The sequence below is a fragment of the Mesitornis unicolor genome, unplaced genomic scaffold, assembly GCF_000695765.1.
Source record: "Mesitornis unicolor isolate BGI_N332 unplaced genomic scaffold, ASM69576v1 scaffold29598, whole genome shotgun sequence".
In the NCBI taxonomy this organism is placed as follows: Eukaryota; Metazoa; Chordata; class Aves; order Mesitornithiformes; family Mesitornithidae; genus Mesitornis; species Mesitornis unicolor.
The window spans coordinates 3,230-9,745 of record NW_010202999.1 but is presented as its reverse complement, the minus strand read 5'-3'; positions in this window follow the sequence as shown (position 1 = coordinate 9,745).

Below are 6,516 nucleotides of genomic sequence, written 5' to 3'. Positions count from 1 at the left end.
CCTTTAATGAGCCACGCCACCAACTTGTTGTCCACTTTTTGACCTCCCAAGAGGCAGAAATATTTCAGGAAAGCAGTTAACTGTAGAGTGACCGTACAAAGGAAAAGGAAAGCTGCAGATGCAGGTTTGCAAAGCCTTCCACTAAACACCACGGACAGAACATCGCACGTTCCTCAAGAGGTACAAGTTTCTTCATGCAGAAAGACAGTTCCCAGGCTAAAATTCACATGCAAGTTTCAGGCATAATGCATACTTCTGACAAACACTGAGGAGAGGACAGAAGAAGCGGGAAAAGACACATTTCTATTGAAATTATGCACTTCTCAATAAATCTGATCACTTTAGCTGGAAGCTGGATTTCAAGTAGAGGGAACATTGACCCACATTTTTTCATGAGTCTATAAAACAAATCTGGAAAACTGGCTACAAATCCCAAACCTTACTTGGTCATTTTTATTTCATAGAAGTATCTACTTTTGTGCATATTTTATTGCTTCAATACTGGAAATTGGACTACCAATTTCCTACTACTAGCAGGACAAGACCGTTGTACTTCTAACTGCAAATCCATTTTTATCAAATGTACATGCATATTACAGATACAATACCACAAATAAACCGATGTATAAAAATTAGCGTTTCAGATTCTGCAACAGGTAGGGAGCATCTCCCCTTTACAGAGGCCAATCTGTAACCAAAAGGGACACAAACAGGACACTATGCACAATGAACTTCTTGAGCATTTCTTCTCAGAGAAAAAAAAGATAAGTCAAGGATATTTTATGACTATCAGATTCTCAAATAAACTATCACAAGTGCACCACTTTTCCTCTTTAAACACATAGTTCCTTATACACCCTCAGAAAGAGAAAAGATCCCATTGCAAGTTATCCTGTGTCACGCTCATAACTGATCTAGAAAAAGGAACATGTTTACAGTAAGTTAATCCAACACCAAGTTCTACTAAATATACCATATCTTTCAAACCAAAGAACGCAGGCTCCTTTCCCGGATCAGTGTTAATTATCCACGTGGGATTTCAAGTTCTTTTAAACTTCTGAGACACTGGGCAGAGGGTGATTAAAGCTGAAGTCAAACCTAAATCTGGAACTGAAAACCTATCTATTATTTCCACCTTTTAGGACAAAACTCAAGAGACACTTCAAGGCACTAAAAATTATGACTGGCTGAACAGCACAAGAATTAAGGCACCCTCTACATAGATCAAGACAATTTCCACTTACCTCCATCATATTTTAAAGGCCTTAAAGAGATTTTTTTTCAGAACTACTCAAGTGCCTTCCCATGAATGGGGTGGTCACTTCAGCTGCTAAGCCATGCTGCAAGGCAGAGGGACTTGGACAGATCACTTAGGAGGCTGGGACCAATAAATTCATAAAAATCCTCAAAAAAATAAAACAAAAAGGCAAAAGGCCAAATGCACTACTGCTTTTTTAGGAGGGGAGGAGAAGCACAGAGTTAAATCTAAGGCTAAGTGACACAGAAGCCTGCAGTACCACAACACTGAGCAATGTTACCCTTATAGTTTTACTTTATTTTTAAATAAGACATCTGGTCCTCACAGTCAGGATATGTTGTTTAACGCAAACTCATAAATTCATTACAAAGCAGGAAGTGAAGATCAATGTAGTTCAAAGAAGCCGTAACACGTGGTATCTGCAATTAGTTGGTAAGAAATTCTGACAGGACTTTCAAAAGCTGAGGAGCAGCGACTCAGATGAGAGGCACAAGGAGACACCTCTTCCCGTCTATGTGCCACAGCCCTGAACCTCAAAACCAAAGGGGTGACGCAGAAGACAGAGCCTAAACTGTCTCCAGCACCCTGGGGAGCAGCTTTAGCCCCTGTACAAACAAACCGACTACTGCGGAAATTTGAGGCAGAGAGAAAACTGCCTTTCTATATCTCCTTGGTCTACTCAGAAAAAAAAAGGTTTGAGGTTTCCATTGCACTTGAGAACAGCACAGCTGGACAGATGTGCAGCAAGGCTTGTCTTAAGAATACCTGCCAAATTGAGCCCTCCTGAGAAAACAGAAAGAGGACCACCACCACTGTATGTGGACCCAAACCAAAATGCTCAAAAACCCAAAGCCAAGATGTTCAGCCCCTCCAAAGCTGAGGCTGCTCCTGGCCACAGGCACCTGGCACTTCTGAAGGTCAGAAGAGTGGTGGCACCACACGGCCTCTAGAGACATCAGTGACTGCTCGGTAGCTGCTCTGCAGGGCCATGCAGAAGAGCAGTTGGTGGCTATGCTCACCTGTACCATGCCAAAGCCCCATTTGAAATACTCATACTTTTTCAATCAGATTAGGTTCTTTTTATAAGACAAAGCCACCAAATTGAGGGATTTATGATCCAATCCTGTCAGGCTCCCGCTCCACTACAAAGCCACAAAGTGTAAAAGCATGCGTCTGAATTTCTCCTTGGGAGCTCAGTGCTGCTTTCCACTGCTGCTGCTCCATCAGAAAGCTGAGGGCTGATAGAAAAACAACCTCAGGAAGCAAATGCAGCAGTCTGACAAAATCAATATTTTACCTGAAAGGAGAAAGTTCTTCCTGGGAAGCAGAAGGAGCTATCAGCACAGGTTGCTTCCCAGCAGATGCAGTTTCGCAAGAAGAGTTAATAGCTGCAAGAGGCACTCTAAGCTGTTCAGGTATGTGAACTGGGAGAAAAGTGCAAATCATACAATTAAGATGGTCATAAAAATAAAGTTGGGCTTTTTTAGGACAGTGAAATTGAACTAACAGCTTCAATAAAGCAGACTTCATCTCAGCTCTTTGAGGCAGAGAAGTGCTCCAAACCCTGAATCCTAATTACACTTCTCCACATAGCTTCCTCCATCTCACAATGATGTGCAGACAATTAGAGTCTCACAATAGCCATGGCGGTAGCAATTAGCCACGCTAGAGGAGACAAGCAATCCGCCTGAACCAGCAGCCCACCACCAGATAGCAGAACACAGGGAGGGACACGTGGATGTCCCTATTTCCCGGTCCCCGCATTGTTCCTGTGCTCCAGCAGCAGCAGAAAGGTGCAGCATCTTCAAAGCTCCTCATAGAAGCTAAGAGCCTGCTGAGAGAGGGATGGGATGGGGAGGGTTATGAATCCCATGGCCTCAACCACCTCACCACCTAGGAGCCCTAATTCATGACCACAACCCAAGGCGAGACCTGGAGCTGAGATGCACTGAGGACCAGCTCAGTCCTATCTTCATCTACACCTCTCAGAGCCTAGTCAGAAAGCGCCACTCATCCCACAGACACTGGGTGTTATGGGCTAGGGTGGAGGCTTTCAAGCTGCACTGAGGCAGGATACCATCCAGGACAGTGAACATGAAGCTACTGCTGTGGTGGCCTCCAGCACGAATGTCTGGAGACATCTCTAGGTCTTTCATACCATCTTGATTTGATTTCTCTACAAGTTCAAAATTCAGACGGTTAACAGGTTGTTACTTCCACTCAGGCCTCCCTAAAATCCATGTTTCTGCTGGGTAAGAACGCTGTCAGCTATGCAAGGCCACTAATGATAGCAGCTGAACATGCTGACTTTACACCAGCCACACTGTCTTCACTGAATTCTGCAAAATTATATAAACAGGTTTTGATACAGTGCAGCACCCATGAGAGAGTATTTCTTATTAGGCTTCCTCCACCAAAAAATAAGTTGCAGAACTTATTTGGGTAAATACATAACAAAAAGGATGACTCCTCCAAGGGCTGTAGGAAGGCTGTGTTTCCTTTGTAGCGATATGGGCTCACCACATTTGAAGATAAGCACAGAAAACATTAGATTTGGCCTAATGCTCAAAGTATTTATTCACCCAGGGAAATATCAACATTCAAGCCCTTACATTACTTCCAACATGGGCTTTGTCAGATCAAACACTGCCATTAGATAAATCGGGTTTTGTTGGTTTGGATTTAATTTTTTTCAGTCTGGCACATAGAAACAAATAGTTTGTTATTCCGCAGTCCCAGCACTCCAGGGTGGCTGGACATGAGAAACAAGGAGGGTTTGGGCATTTCACTGTGGAGGTCTGTGTCCCGTGGTCTCCATAACTCCCATACCCCTGAGTGTGACGTTGAGATGCTGCTCCGACATCAGACCACCATGTGGAGAGGGAAAGAACACACTGGGGAAAAAGAAGTGAGCCGAAACATGCACCCACTCCCTAGGATGGCAGAAACATGCTGCAGCCCTGGGGCCCTGCTTATTTCTCCTCACTCCCGCTTCTCCATGGGCCATTTCCCCAGGCAGGACTGCTCCTGCGGCAGGGCTCTCACAGCTGCTTGTCTCAGTTCCCTGCCATCAGTTCAGGTCAGCCCCAGCCTATTTTTATAGCCCCGAAGGCCACAGAGACAAATGCTTTGATCCTCACGTTACAAGTGAAAATACCTGAAACTGTTTTCCACCTGAAAATGGACAAGAAGATGGCACACACAAGCTGCTGCTGCAGTCCTGTAAATTACTTGGACATGGGGTACTACTTGGGGCAATATAAAAAAAAGTCTCATTTTTGGTGGGTGGTGTAAAAAACACTGAAGTGACAGATCTAGCTTTACTTACACTCTGCCACCACAAACAGGCTCAACTATTTCATAAGGAAGATGTGTTTTCCTATGGGGTTGGTGAGACACTGGAGCAGGTTGTCCAGATGTAGAAGCCCCCTCCCTGGAAGTGTTCAAGGCCAGGTTGGATCGGGCTTTGAGCAACCTGGTCTGGTGAAAGATGTCCCTGCTCATGGTAGGGGAGTTGGACTGGAGGATCTTTAAGGTCCCCTCCAACCCAAAGCATTTTGTGATTTTCCCATCTTCTTCTGTGCCATTTCGCCTCCACAACACGAAAATAAAAAGTCATTGTAGCCATTCACTGGTTCTCACAGTTGTGCAGGGTGGTGGTCAGTCTCCAAGGAGACACAACCCAGCCCCACCTCTTCATACAGAGGTACAACCTCCTCTTTAATGTTAGTATCTAACACTCTCAGTGTCACTGAGAGTGGGGAAACCCACCCCAGAAAGGCAAGCAAAGGGAACCAGAGCAGCATACACAGCTCGCGAGGCTCAGGGGTCAGGAATTGGGGTGCTTGGCTTTGCAGGTAGGAGCCTGAGCCCACTGTGCTCCTGTCCCTCCTTCCAGCTCATCCCTCCTGGCCAAACGCTCTGATGGAGGAGTCACCCTTTCAGAAAAGAGCCTGTAAGCACACATTCTTCTTTAAAATGTTACAGTAAAATAAAGACGGGAAAAAATATAAAAGGGAAAAAAAACCTGCCAATCTGAATTCCAGCTGTGGGCAAGGCTAGATAACATTTTGACAAGAGTCCAAGCTTTCAGTAAAGTATTTGGATTTCCCCCCTCCTTGTGCAAGGCTTCAGAGAGGGCTCTTCCTCAAGAAAACAAAACTATGAATGCAGACAGTGAGCACTACCAGTATCCTTTCTTAACACCATTATCGTGGTGTCTTCCTCTTCTCAATCTGCTGTATATAAAATAAAAGCATCTTTTTTTTTTTTTAATTAGAGCTCAGATTGAGCCTTTATCTATTATTAACTTGTTTTGGTATCTTGGGCATATTTTAAGAAGAGGCAAGCCGTTTTGAAGACTATATTGGGTCATAATACATATCTTTTAATATGCTTCTCATTTGTCTTTTACCCCTCCAAAAAGTAAAAAAGTTTACAGGGATGCCCATTTGCATTCTCTACTAAAAATCCAAGTCTTCACCATATTTTTTTACCTTCTGCTACAATATAATGAACAGGGGCAATCCAGATGTATTCTCCATCTGAGACACAGGAACCCTCATCCTCTGTGGGCCCTTCACTGCCCTTCTCTGAAATAGGATCTATTATGAAATTATTTACTGAGACCTTGGGAGATGCACAGGGCTACTGAAAGCCGATGTATTTACAATGATTACAGTACTGTTGGGACTGGAAAGTATGAAAGAACAGCTAAAGATCTTTTGCTTTTTTAATTTCCATAAAAAGGACAGAGAGCTTACCAATAGCCATTTTTCTGTATGCATCAAAAAACTAAAATCCAGGCAAGGGGAAAATAAGGAAGACAGCTCTGATCATGTAACTAGTCAGATCTCCATTCACAACCAAGAGGTGCTCTATAGATCAGCTTGAAAGCAATCACCCTGCAAGGATTTTATTTAAAAGAAAAATAAATCCTAAGATGGGATTTCACTTCATTTGTTGGCATACAGATCAAGGAAGTGTATTAACTGTGCCTACCACATTTATTTTTTATTAAAGAAATAATAAGGTTCAGACTCATATACACAAGATGCTTCTTTTACCAGTTCATTATCTTATATTTAAAGCTGTGAACCGTAAAGGTCTATATGAGCTGAAGGAGAAATTAATTTATTTTCAAAATGTTCATCCTCTTTGAGTTGCAAACAATGTAAGACCTCATCCAGCTTGGAAAGTGCTCTGAGCCGAAAATGGAGGCTGGAAGAATAGTAGGGGGAAATAATCATAACTAAATT